Source organism: Lutra lutra, chromosome 6 (assembly GCF_902655055.1).
Source record: "Lutra lutra chromosome 6, mLutLut1.2, whole genome shotgun sequence".
NCBI classification, from domain to species: Eukaryota; Metazoa; Chordata; class Mammalia; order Carnivora; family Mustelidae; genus Lutra; species Lutra lutra.
Genome location: NC_062283.1, coordinates 80638295 through 80652059, shown reverse-complemented (window position 1 = coordinate 80652059; position 13765 = coordinate 80638295). Strand labels below are relative to the sequence as shown.

Here is a 13765-nt window from a genome sequence, read left to right as displayed (position 1 = left end):
AACTGAATGGTTCCAGGTTGGCTGGCAAATGGCGAGCAAGCATTAAGAGGCAGAAAGGAGCAGGAAAGAAAGCAGCATTCTTTCCTGACAACAATTTTAAAAAGATGAGCAGACAACATGAGACATAGTGAGGACTTCCAAATCATCCACTTAGGGCAGCTCAGGTAACAGAAACATTAGGAGTCATGTTTTGTAGAGTCTTAAAATTCATAGTAACATCCAAATGAACTCTTGAGAATCCTCTCTAGGTCTACAGGTCACACAGACCAGCAGGTTGGCTTCCCTTTATGTCACTAGCAGCCCTAACAATGGTTATGCCTGTAATTCCTGGGACAAACCCCTACCTGTTCGAAATATCTAGAGAGAATTCTGATCTTCTGGCTGAAATCTATAATACAGGAAAATACCACAACTTTGGTATGTCCAAAAAAATGACAAAGAATTATCCCTTTAGAACATAAAAACAGAACGAAATAAACAACAAAACCATCCTTCTGGTGAAGCCATAGATCAGGGTTTTTGCTAACATAATGACCTACTAAAAGGGCTACTTTTATGGGAAATAGAAGGGCTATTCTTGATTTACTATAAGGAATTATTCAAAAACATTTTATTTTGGTTATACTTCTTTTGATAGGAATTGGAGGAAAAGTAGTTCACCACAGGAGCATAAACTCAAAGCTTGAAATGAATGAATGAACCATCACTTGGGTTCTTACTCTAAGTCAGGAAAAACTCCACAGGCAGATCTCACTTTGGTTAATCTCATCAAACTCTTTACCAGTGAGCTCATGTTACTATATTCAGCCTACTGTACCTGGTGTTATAACAATAAAATTTGAAATATTTTGTAAATCATGCATTTTAGATTATTGAAAATATGACATTTAATATCAGAGGCACTAAATGATGAATGAGTTAGTGCTAGAGAAAAGCAAATTCCAGTTTCCTGCTCCAAGAAACATTTCATACCAGTGACTAAAATTTAGGGTTTTGTTTCAAAGTTAATCACGAAACTAATGCTGATTTAGAAGAGATCTTCATGCACGCACCAGTTAAGGAAAACACCTCCGTGAGCAACCGGAGTAAAAGCTCACTTCAAAGTAATAAAAAGTTCAAAATGTAGCTCTCTGTGTTTGTGATTTTATGTTCAGCTTAAAAAAGATTACTCTCACTTAATACAAAATACTTGTTGTTGTCAAAAGAAACGTTATGGTCCATTAATGCTCCTGGTAAGAGCATTTAAATATTTCATTGTTACGGAGAACCCATCATTCAAATCACTGATTATTTATTCCCTTTCCATCTGTTAAAAACAAGGTTAAATTACAGAAGTTATTCATTTAGCCTATCTATTTAGCCTATAAGAAGTAAATGAAGCTTTTCCAACTAAAAATAATCCTGGCCACTTGCTACATTTTTAGCATGCTAGCAAATGACATACTGACATGTGAAGAGCTAGACAGTTATAGTGAACCCAATGTGCTTTTGGCACAAAGTCAATGTTCTATCAGGAAACACTACTGCCTACTATATAATGTGACACCTAACTCTATCAGTAACATCATATTCAACTTCCAGATAAGTTTTACTATTGACATGTTCCTCTTAGCATCAAGTGACAAGAGAATGTGTCCAGTAAAAAGTTCTGAACCTCAGACACACCAGAGGCATGACAACCTAATCTGTGTTCCACTGAGCATTTTGGTCAACTGATAACAAATGTTACAAGTGACAACCAATTGTGGGAGAAGTTGATTCCAAGGCAATTGCAGAGGGCAGAATCCCTCTGATGGTTCTAGAACATGTTACAGTCCGTCTGAAACAATGCATGAACAAGTAGAAGAGCCAGAAAGTGATCGCAGAGCCCCTATTTTTGTTAGAGTGGAGCCGAGGAGAAAACTTAAGTTCGAGAATGACTGCATAAACTATGATCTACAAATGATCTTCAAAGCAGCAGCATTTTCTAAAGGATAGATATTGGTGAGAAAATTGCCTGGATATTTTCAGGTAATATTGCTTAATTTCTTGAAAATGTAATATGACTTATGAGAAAATAATGCTAATCTCCATTTGCGGACACCCACCAGGTACCAGACATTGTATCATACCCTTTATTTCTTTAACATATTTAATTCTGGTAACAATGCTTCCAAATAGTCATTATTATCTTCATGTTTTAAATGAGTAAGCTGCAGGAGCTTAGCAACTGCCCAAGATCACACAGCTAGCAAGTGGAAGAGCCAACATTTGGTCCCAAATGAATATGGCTCAAAGTCTAAGCTTCTTCCCTATTCAAAAATGTGTGAATTTCATATTTATCATTGCTTATATACATCTATAAACAAACATGTATTCACACTGTGAATACACCTATCTTTAGAATATCATTCGTAAATAATTCCTTGGGCATTTTGAAAACTCTAATAGGCACTTTAAGGGGGAAAGCTATGTAGACCGTATTTCTGCTCTACTATTATGAAAGACTGAAAAAATCATAAAATCATGAAAAAAAATGGAAACTCACTTAAGAGAGAAAGGGTTTTTGGTGCAGACTAAGAATATGTAAATGATTTAATCAGTTTTCTGGGACTGATTTTCAGAGTATTGAAAACAATCTCCCTAGGAAAGGTTAAGTATTAAATATGGTTTTTATAAGATATAGAAATAGAGAAAGGAACATTCATGAGAATTATTTTTGAGGAAAAAATTTTGGATATCTCAGAGAAAATTCAAAAATTCTTTCACATTATTTGTCATAAAATAAGCAGCTTTGGGGAAGCTGCAGAAGATAGATTAGCAGGATATAGAAACCAGCCAAAACGATGCAGAGACTGGAGGCTGATTTCCTCGAAAAAAAGCTAAAAATATACTTCTCATCAAACAAAGAAAGTTCTGGAGATTGGCATATATGTTTTTTCTCTAGTTTGAAAATAAGATGGAACCCTCTTCAACTTACTGAGACTGATGATTCAATCACAAAATACCTCTTCATTTGATTACTTTAGGAAGCTCTCTTCAGCTGTCCTGAGCTTTTTTTGTCTTGTCCCTTTTGTTTTGTTTTGTTTTTTTAAATTTCTTTCTTTGCTTTGTTTGAGTCAACCTAGTAGGAGGTTTAGAATATCTAGGATGTGTGTCCTGGTAGCTCAAGAGAAAAATCAGCTGATTAAAAAGCATTTGTATCTTTAGGTGACATATGAGCAAACCAAGATCATTCTCTAATTAGCTTGGCAAACTTTGACAATTCAGTAGCTTTGTTTCTGCCTCATTTTCTTCCACTATAAAATAAGGGGATAGGCTGGATGATGTTTTCAAATTTATCAACTCTAACTTCTAGAATTTTGTATACCAAGCTGACATCAAGGAGTGGAGCTTGGGACTGTCACCCTCCATGTTATATACCTTGATTACAGCTCTTGCTGCCTTATTTCTAAATAATGATATGTATTAAACTTTCATTAACAAACATTAATATTGATTTCTTAACCATTATTTTGTGATAGTTGACATAATTCTATTACCTTCAGGGCACACCATGGCAAATATCCACTAAGTGCCTTCTAAAAATAATCCTGAGTCCACACATTTTGAATACCTAGCAGAGTACCCTCCCTTCCTCCTTTTACACTCAGAAGGGATTGATTTCATTGGTCTTTTCAGTAAATAAATACCCTATTCTTTTCAATCTTGTCCTTTCTTTCCCAATTTATTTTACATACTCTAACAAGTGACTTAACTGGGCCCCTCACACTATCTGACCAAACTCAGTGTGACTTGAATCTCTGAAAAGAAAACCTTTGCGTTTACTCTTTTGATCGTTTTAAGAGTATGTCAATCTCTGCGTATCACTTTCTTGTTCTAGCAAGGGTAAGTCTGGTCACAACTGCCAGGTCCTTATCAAATTTCTCTTGCTTTTGTGATAAGCGTTTGGGATTTCAACTGACTGAGGGAGGCTCCCTGAGACCATAGCTGCAGGTGGATTCCCTGAGTTATCTTCATCTGTCCCACATCTCTCTGCATCAGTGGAGCTGGATTATAATGTTGCCTTTGTGTAACAAGGAAAACTTTTCTATTTGTCTGTCAAATGTAAATTTACTAGGTCTGGCGGCCACAATGTAGTTTTGAGGAAAGAATGCTTTGGAGTAGATCAGGTTTGAGTTCTGAAGCCACAATTCTCTTTGTTTTGTTTTGTTTTTAAACAAGTAATTTAAACCATTTTCTTAAAAATGATTATTCTGCAAGTCCAGAAGGATGAGTCTGGCAACTTTTCTTCCATTGGCGCCCATGATGATAAATGATAGCATAATTTATATTTACCCAGCTATGAAATTTTGAAAAACAATTCAGGATTTGAGTAAATAACCCACGGAGTATCAGGGTTCAGTTTCCATCCCCCCAGTATTGTACTAGAGCAATTTCAGCTCACCTAGGTGGTTAGATTTAATGTTTCAAGTCAGAGACAGACTGGGGCACTCAAAAAGGAGACCCTTTCCTACTTATTCTCCCTTCCTGTCACTCTCCAGTTCTCTGCAAGAGCTGACATCATTGCTGCCATTGTACTCCCAGATACTTAACCCCACTGCCTACCTGCTCTTCAGAACTGATTTTACTATTCAGCATATCACAAGCACAACATTTAGAATCCCATACCTCACCAACCACTCATAATAAGGCTGTTCTCCAATGTAAGAATTATTTTATGTATCCATTTTCTAGGGGTGCAACAAATTACCTCACATTTAGTGGTCTAAAACAACAGAACTCTATTCCCTCACAGTTCTGAAGGCCACAAGTCTGAAATCAGGAGGTCAGCAGGACTACGTTCTCTCCAAAGCCTCCCGGGGAATACCCTTCATTGTCTCTTCCACCTTCTGGCGGCTCTAAACATCTTCTTGGATTGTGATGGCATCACTCCAATCTCTGCCTCCAGGCTCACATTACCTCCTCTTTTGTGTGTCTTTTAGGTGTGTCTATATACAGTCTCCTCCTGCCTCTGTCTTGTAAAGTTATAAGGATTTTTGTGATGGTATTTTTGGACCCACTGGATAATTTAGGGAAATCTCTCCATCTCAAGATCCTTAACTTAGTAACATCCACAAAGACCCCTTCTTTCAAATAAAGTAAAGATTTACAAATTCCAGAGATTAGGATCGCTATCTTTCAGTGACCATCACTCAATCTGCTACACTCAGCCATAGAAGGTCTGGGTCATAAGTAATTTTACTTCTTTCTATCTTTAGAAGAAACAATTTATGATTTCTCTTAATAAAGAGTTGATAGCAAGCATCTCTATGTACATTTATATAGTACCAGCCAACATTGTCCTTTATCAATCCAGAGTATTTATCCCAAGAAAGGACACTGTCCCTAAACTTTTCCTACCCTAGAATGATTTCCCTACCTTCTTCATATGTCTTCCCCACACCTTATCTTCTGAAAAACAATATTTTCCTATTAATAAAAATATTTATTATGGTAAAGTCTACCTTTATCTCCTTTATCTTCCTCTATGTTCTTTCCTTCGTCATGTACTTCTTGAGTCCCCATAATGCTCCAACATCTGTAACAGCCACCGACATTTAATCTGAAAGTCTCTTATCCTTAATTTACTTAGGACACTTAAGGACTTTTATGAAAACATTCTCATATGCTGTTTTGCCAGCCAAGTCTTCAAAATAGATTGGTAGGTGTGTAGAAGTACAACCACTCCTCTGAGGCACTTCCCCTGTTGGTATCCCAAGATTTCAAGTACCTTTCAAAACACTCATTATATCCCCAGAAGTCCTATCAGAGTACCATCAGTAAAGCATGAAGCTAGCCAGGGTGTCAGTGGGTAACTAAAGGTAGAATGGGATAGTTTTTACCTGAAGGAGGCTTTCACCAAAGGAAGGTGCCAATCAATCTAACCTGAGATTCAAAAATTACCTCAAAGACAGTATCAGATGAGAAGGAGTTCCCATTGACAAGGTAGTTGGGCAGGAAGACAAGTGAAGGGAATCTTACTACAGAGGAGCCAAGAATTATATTGTCAGAAAATTTCCCAAGCTTAGTTATCTAATTATAAATTAATGTATTACTTGTGGAAAATTTGCAAGCTACAGAAATGAATTTTAAAAGATTTACAAAACTCATTCAGAATTCCTATCACCCAGATAAAACCATAACTAATGTTTCAGTGTATTCCCCATAAGTCCTTTTTATAAAAATACATGTTTATTGTAACATAGAAGATACCTTATATATATTATTTTGCACCCTACTTTAATTTTGCTTAATGCTGCATGGAGACCATTTTCCAATTATATTAGATATTTTTTGTAAACATGATTTCAATGAATGTATATTATCTCATCGTGTAACTTTACCTAAGCATTCTTCATTGTTAGACATTTGCTTCAGATTCCATGCTGTATAACGTTGTAGCAAACATTCTAGTGCACAATGCTTTATATGGATCATTAATTATTACTATAAGTTCCTCGATGTAAAAATACCAGGTCAAGAAAATTAACACTTTTAAGACTCCTGACACATAGTAATAAAATTATATATAAATAACTTAGCATAGTTTCTGGCATATAGAAAGTACTAATTAATGCTAGCCAGTGTTTAATAATAACTTTTCATTCAAAAAGATGGTAGCAATTTATACTCCCGTTGCCATCCCCCTTTAACTACAATTTTGTTAGAAACACATCTCTGAATCTCCTTTGAAGCTGGGAGGTGGATTCTAAGTTCTGGTCACCCACCGAAACCAAATACCTACTCCCTGATTCTGTACAGGTTTTCAGGTGTGACACTTGCTATATTTCAATCTCTCCAAACAACTTTCAGAAATGTTCTAATGCTCAGACAACCCCTCTCTAAACCTGATCTATTACAGCCATGCTGCACACAGTATACATTTTCTGAAATCTGGGGATAAAGCAAAAGGAAGGGATACCAGCACTGAACAGATGGCACAGATCTCTCCATCCAAATGAGAAGTGTTCTATGTGGTTTGATATCCTCTAGGGAATAACTTTCTATTTTATCCATACTTTGTCCAATGAGAAACTACCAGGGTAAATTTTCTATTTCATCATGCACTTAGCATATTGTCACTATGAACATTTCCTCTTCTCTCCCCTATTTTGGAAAGCACTTTCAGTTTGATACACAGAGTTGTGTTATAGTTGCTTTGCTTCTGAACATGGGGATGATTTATAAGGGTTTCATACAAGTGTGTGCTGGACAATCTGAAAGGACTGACCTTTCATCAGTCCCAAAACTGGGAAGGAATTAGCTCATTAAAAAGCAATATCCTGGGGCACCTGGGTGGCTCAGTGAGTTAAAGCCTCTGCCTTCAGCTCAGATTGTGATCCCATGGTCCTGGGATCAGGCCCCACATCGGGCTATCGGCTCGGCAGGGAGCCTGCTTCCCTTCCTCTCTCTCTGCCTGCCTACCTGCTTGTGATCTCTGTCTGTCAAATAAATAAATAAAATCTTGGAAAAAAAATATCCTATTCCTTATTCAGCTGTCATGAAGTTCAACTTGAAATACAATGATTTTAAGCCTAAGCATGTATGCTATCCAAGTATGGATTTGATATTATACTTCATATTATAATAGTAGTTCAATATGTTTTATGTAATTCCATAAAATTTCACCCTAATGTTTCTTATAGTAGAAAGGATTCAGCTACACTACAAGAAAATCATGTACCCTTACTTAAAAGTTCATTATGAATTTCTCTTATTTGATCACCAAGTAGACATACAGCCATTATCAAAGTCTCTCAGCTCCACTATTACATGTGAATTCTACTGTATAACATCATGAGCTACAAGCATTATATCAGTTAAAACAGTCATTTCAGTTTGAAGGTCAGGGGTGGGTTTCTGCCCATAAAGATGTAACTCTTTATAACACAAGCCATGTGTTCAGTATTAGATTAAAGAACTAAGAGCTCTGTTTAGGCAGGAAATACATCTTACTCATTATTACAATAAGTGCTTAGCATGGTGCACATAGTAGAAGTTATTTTTTTCTTTGTTTCTTTTTTTTTTTTTTAGATTCATTTATTTATTTGAGAGAGAGAGCAAGAGAGGGGAGGAGCAGAGGAAGAGAATCTTCAAGCAGATTCCCCACTGAGCACAGAGCCTAACATGGAGCTCATCCTCACAATCCCAAAGATCACAAACTAAGCTGAAACCAAGAGTCACATGTTTAACTGACTGAGCCACCTAGGTGCTTCTAGGTTATTCTTGTAAAAGGAACGGAAAAAGGGTAGGAGATTTTAAAAGGAGAGAAGGTAAGAAGGGAGAGAAAGAGAGTGCAAGGAAGTCAGGCAGGGAAGGAGGGGGAAAAAAGGAAGAAGGAAGGATATTGAAGTAACCCACAACATGTAACAATTTACTTTAGCTTTCCACTCACCTCTTTCTGGCTACCTTTGGTGCTGATTATGTGGATTCATGACCATTATCATACTTGACCTTGATTTAGTCACTAGGCTTTGTCTGTCTTTCTTTCTTTCTTTCTCAATTCATTTATTTATTTCAGAGGGAGAGATGGGGGGCAGTGAGAGAGAGCACATGGGGTGGGAGGAGGAAAGGGAGAGAGAGAATCTCAAGCAGACTCCCCACCAAGTGTGGAGCCCAATACAGGACTCAATCTCATGACCCTGAGATCAAGACCTGAGCCAAAAATCAAGAGTCAGACACCCAACAACTGAGCCACCCAGATGCCCATTTGTTTTCTTTTATTGCTGATTTTGTATTTGTAATACAATCGTAGTAGTTGGTTTGTTAGGCTGTTATTTTCAGGTCCAATTACTACTTCTACTCTCTTGTTCAAATAGATTTCTTTCTTTGTTCCAGGATCATCTCTGCACACCATCAGTTTGGTTTGGAATTTTCTTTTTTTTTTTTTAAGATTTTATTTATTTATTTCACAGACAGAGATCACAAGTAGGCTGAGAGGCAGGCAGAGACAGAGAGAGGGGGAAGCAGGCTCCCTGCTGAGCAGAGAGCCTGATGTGGGGCTCTGTCCTGGGATCATGACCTGAGCCGAAGGCAGAGGCTTTAACCCACTGAGCCACCCAGGCGCCCCGGTTTGGAATTTTCTAACCTGGATCTTGGTAAAATTCCCTTGAACTAAATATTAATGTCACAAAAATTCTGGCTGGTCCACCTATTCTAAGAGGATCTATACTAAAATTTGCCTAGAACTCTAAATTCTTAAATGCTCTGAAAGTAATTATAAATATATTTATGACTTTGCAGTAGCAGCTAATGAAATTTAAAAATATCCTTATATGCAATTTGGAAAGAACTTTCAGATCTGCACAAATAATTAGTGTGAAGGTAATCTAACATGGACAACCAAATGTAAACTCAAGCTTCTTGGGATTTCTCTCCTCCTCATCTCCCCCTCTCTGTCACACATATGCCCACACACAAACATACACCAACAAGTGTTTGAGTTTTTTTGCTTAGACTTAGATAATCCATCTTTGATGATGGTAGAAAGAATATAATATTACACTTCAAATCTGAGCTTTAATATTTATAACTGTGTGATATTAGGGTGTCATTTTTTAATAAAAGATTTATTATAAAGAAATTTACTTTATAGGGTATAATTAATATTTTTAAGATTTTATTTATTTGAGAGAGAGCATGAGTGAGGGGAGGGAGATGGTCAGAGGGAGAGGGAGAAGCAGACTCCCCACTGAGAAAGGAGCTGGACCCCACGCTGGATCCTAGGACCCTGGGATCATGACCTGAACCAAAGGCAGATGCTTAACTGACTGAGCCACTCACGTACCCTGAGGGTATAATTAATTTTATAATTTGCTTTAGAAGTTATGAAAGTAGAATTATTCCAAAATTAACTTATTCTGTTTATTCAAATAAAATAGCATTAAGGACATCATCATTTTTACCATGCATATTCAAGTTTTTTTAAGTACCTAATTTACTTTCTTGCCAATTTATTTTTATTCATATCTTTATTTCCTAAAAGCTATGATATAGATCATCAGAGAATATCTCAAGTTTCTATATACCTTTAAAGGCATATAAAATCAGAGGATTTTTGAGGATCAAAATACTACTTTTTGAAATTTTATCTCCTTTGATTTTGAAATTCCATGGAAATAAATTCTGTCCTCCAGATTGAATCAATTAATTGCTTATAACTTGATTGTGAATTTTTACTTATGAGTATTGGAAGTTATAGTCAATTAGGAATCAAGAAGATAGAAACCCCAAGCTTTGAATCTTCTGGACTGAATTTGATCTATGGAGATCATTATAGATGCAGAAGGGGCCCTAAGATTATTTCAGGACCCCTTGGCATAGCAACAATGATCAGGCAAAATTAAGGACAAAGACAGCATGACAATAATCACATAAAAATGGGGTGCCTGGGTGGCTCAGTGGGTTAAAGCCTCTGCCTTCGGCTCAGGTTATGATCCCAGGGTCCTGGGATCGAGCCCCGCATCGGGCTCTCTGCTCAGTGGGGAGCCTGCTTCCTCCTCTCTCTCTGCCTGCTTCTCTGTGATCTCCATCCTTCAAATAAGTAAATAAAATCTTTAAAAAAAAAATAATCACATAATTTTTTTTTTTAAGATTTTATTTTTAAGTAGTTTCTACACCCAATGTGGGGCCCAAATTCACAACTTCATGATCAAGAGTCACATGCTCCCCTGAGGCAGTCAGGTGCTCCCAGAATCACATGAATTTAGGTAACACTTAAAGGCAATCAAATTTATTTTCTTCTGTACTATCCTCCCACCTACCTTTCTCTTTAATCTAATAAAAATACCTAAGAAGGACCTTACAAAGATCATGCCAGGGTTATGAGTTACTGAGAGAGCCTAGAGGGATTTGGGATCCAAAACTCTCATTACTGCAGGTCCTAAAATGGGATCCAAAGTGAGAAGGAACATTACTTTCAGAGGTTGAAAGTATACAAATGCCAAAGATTGAGATGAACTAAATAGTTGATTACAAGTTCAGGGGTGGGGTACCTGGGTTACTCAGCCAGTTAAGCATCTGCATTCTATTCAGGTCATGATCTTGGGGTCCTGGGATGGAGCCCGGAATGAAGCTCCCTGCTCAGCAGGGAGTCTGCTTCTCCCTCTGACCAACCCTCCTGCTCTTGCACACTTGCACTCGCTCGCTTTCTCTCTCTCAAATAAATAAATAAAATCTTTTTAAAAATTCTTAAAAGTTCAGGGATGAGGTGATCTTAAACCTAAAATAAGATGGACTCCATAAATAAGCTCCTAAACTTTTCCTCCTCTTGTCAGATTAAGACATGATCATTCTAGAACACAGCAGTATAAGTAAGCACGTGAATTAAGATCAAAATATAATAATCAAGCTATTGTGACAAGAGTAAAAAGCATGTGTTGACCAAAAAAATGACCTAGTTCCCACATGGACTGGCATAATACTTTTAATTACAGACCATTAGTATATTGATGATGATGATGATGATCTTTTTGGCCACAGCATGTCTTCTCTTTCAAAATCCCTTTTTGCCTGTTCTCCTCTATATAATTTCAATTGAAAATAAAATATTCAAACATTAACTATCTATTATCTCTCTATCTACCTCATCTATCTAACATTGGGCTAAGGAGATAGACAATACAAATCAAAGCTGAAGAAGAAACTCTGTGACCTCAAGGAAATTTGCCACAAAATATTGTGACAAATGAACAGATTAAATAAATCTAACAATGTGAAGAGTAGGGCAGTTGGTAGAGTTGGAGGAAGGAGAGATTATACTCATTTGAAAAGATTCAGAAAAGTCTTCATGAAGAGGTGACATTCAAGAAAGAACCTTAAAATGATTACGATTTTTGTCAAGTAACACTGGGGGAAGGGTTATCTGCTAGCAAATATGCAATCACTGAATATTTTTGAACAGGAATTGTAAGCATCTGACAACAGAAGGATGTCATCCTCTATACCTAGGTTTTGACAAATAACAGCTAAGGAAGTACCTCAACCTTTTTAGTGGCAATTTTATTCATTCCAAAGGGAGATATAATTTTATTTGTTTATTTGAGAATGAGAGAGAGAGATCACAGTGGGGGAATAGGCAGAGAGAGACAAGCAGACTCCCCGACAAGTGTGGAGCTCCACACTGGGCTCAATCCCAGGACCCTGAGATTATGACCTGAGGCAAAGTCAAACCCTCAATTCACTGAGCCATCCAGACATCCCATCCAAATGGAGATTTTGACACTCTAAGACTGTTTAATTCTAGCAACCCTCACATATTTAAAACTGGTAATAAATTTTATGCAATAATTAGCTATTCCTATGACATTTCAAAATATCAAAAAATTTGAACAATTACCTGTTTCTTGTTGATAAGCAACCTTTGGTTATCTTTTGGTTGATGGTCTTTCTAAGGAAGTATGTGTTTTTTCTAAAGTAACTTTGTATCGTTCTTGTAAAACTTCTCTACTCAAATCTAGCAAGGTGGAAATTATTCTATAAATATCAGAAACCAAAATTTTCCATCACAGAGTATAACTGTATATTTCCTTGGGTCACACCCTGAAAATCTCATGTTCATGTGTATGTGATCTATGTACTTATATGGACATATGTAGTGATTTTCAAGGGTTATCCTAAGTCAGATGCACATTGCTAGATTATTGAAATATTTAGGAGCTCCAGTGGCGCAATCAGTTAGCGCGCGGTACTTATAGATTATTGAAATATTTAGGTAAAAATTCTAATTGGTTTCTTCATATACTATTTCTTAAATCAATGAGAATTAAAAAGGAAATTCCTACTTCCAAATATAGCTTCATGGGGAATTCCTGGAAAATTTTGTACATTTAACTGTCACTTAAAGCCTAAAGTAGAGTACCTCTCTGACCTTGGAGAGACAAGAGTTCTTCTGTCCCTCACAAGTTGGATTAGAGGACATCAAAGCCCTGAGGATGTTCCACAGGTCAATAGCTTCAACCAGCTCTACTAGATTTTTCAGAGAATAAAAATTATCTTCTTTAGTCTTGAGTCTACGCATTGCGTGAATAAGAGAGGACAGAAGTAAAAATACATCTTCTCATTCACAAAGGAGACCCTGGCTTAGGAAGTGCCGCATTTTCAGGAACTTTCCTTTGTTAATTCTATTTGTTAATTCTATTTTGTTAATTCTATTTATTGATAAATATATACATTGGCCTGGAATAAAGTAAATAATCAATTCAACTTCTCCAAAATGCCTAAACATCTACATTGCAGGTGCTATATATCTGGGAAACACAATTCACACAATCCTTTTTCAGGGAGTAGGCAGCCTCTTGGAAACATCCTAGTCATTCCTAGGTCTAAAATATTACTTCTTCTGCCACATTTCACCTGTTCTCCTCATGAGATTTTATCTTTGGCATCGAATTCAGTGCTTTCTCGCCTCTCCTGTATTGCCTAAGGCTATTCTGAGCTTTTGTGATCATTTTACTTTGAAATAGAAATTAGTCCATTGCTTAAAACAATACTGCTAGGTAATACAGGTAAGTCTTTATATTTTTTTCCTCTTCTTATCTTCATTGTCACCAGATTGAAACTTGATGTACAGTGTTTCCCACATTTAAGAGTTAACTGAAAGCCTAAATGAGCTGGGAATAAAACCAGCCCTGAGCATAAATATTCCTTGATGCTTTTAATTTACTGTTTAACTTAGGAAAGCTCCGCTTCCTAAGAGATTCTATGGGTTTGAAAAGAATTAAATTCTCTTAGTTTCATCTAAGAT

At 36.7% G+C, this 13765-nt stretch overlaps 1 long non-coding RNA gene across 2 annotated transcripts in view; it reads left to right on the top strand.

The window, feature by feature from the left end:
• The first annotated feature begins 1754 nt into the window (after positions 1–1754).
• LOC125103206 (uncharacterized) overlaps positions 1755–13765 on the top strand; it is an 86846-nt gene continuing 74835 nt past the window's right edge. Inside the window, exon 1 of one of the 2 annotated variants that reach the window (XR_007128319.1) lies at positions 1755–2010. This is a non-coding gene — a long non-coding RNA (uncharacterized LOC125103206). The remainder of the gene's footprint in view (positions 2011–13765) is intronic. The other variant, XR_007128318.1, reaches the window with a different exon arrangement.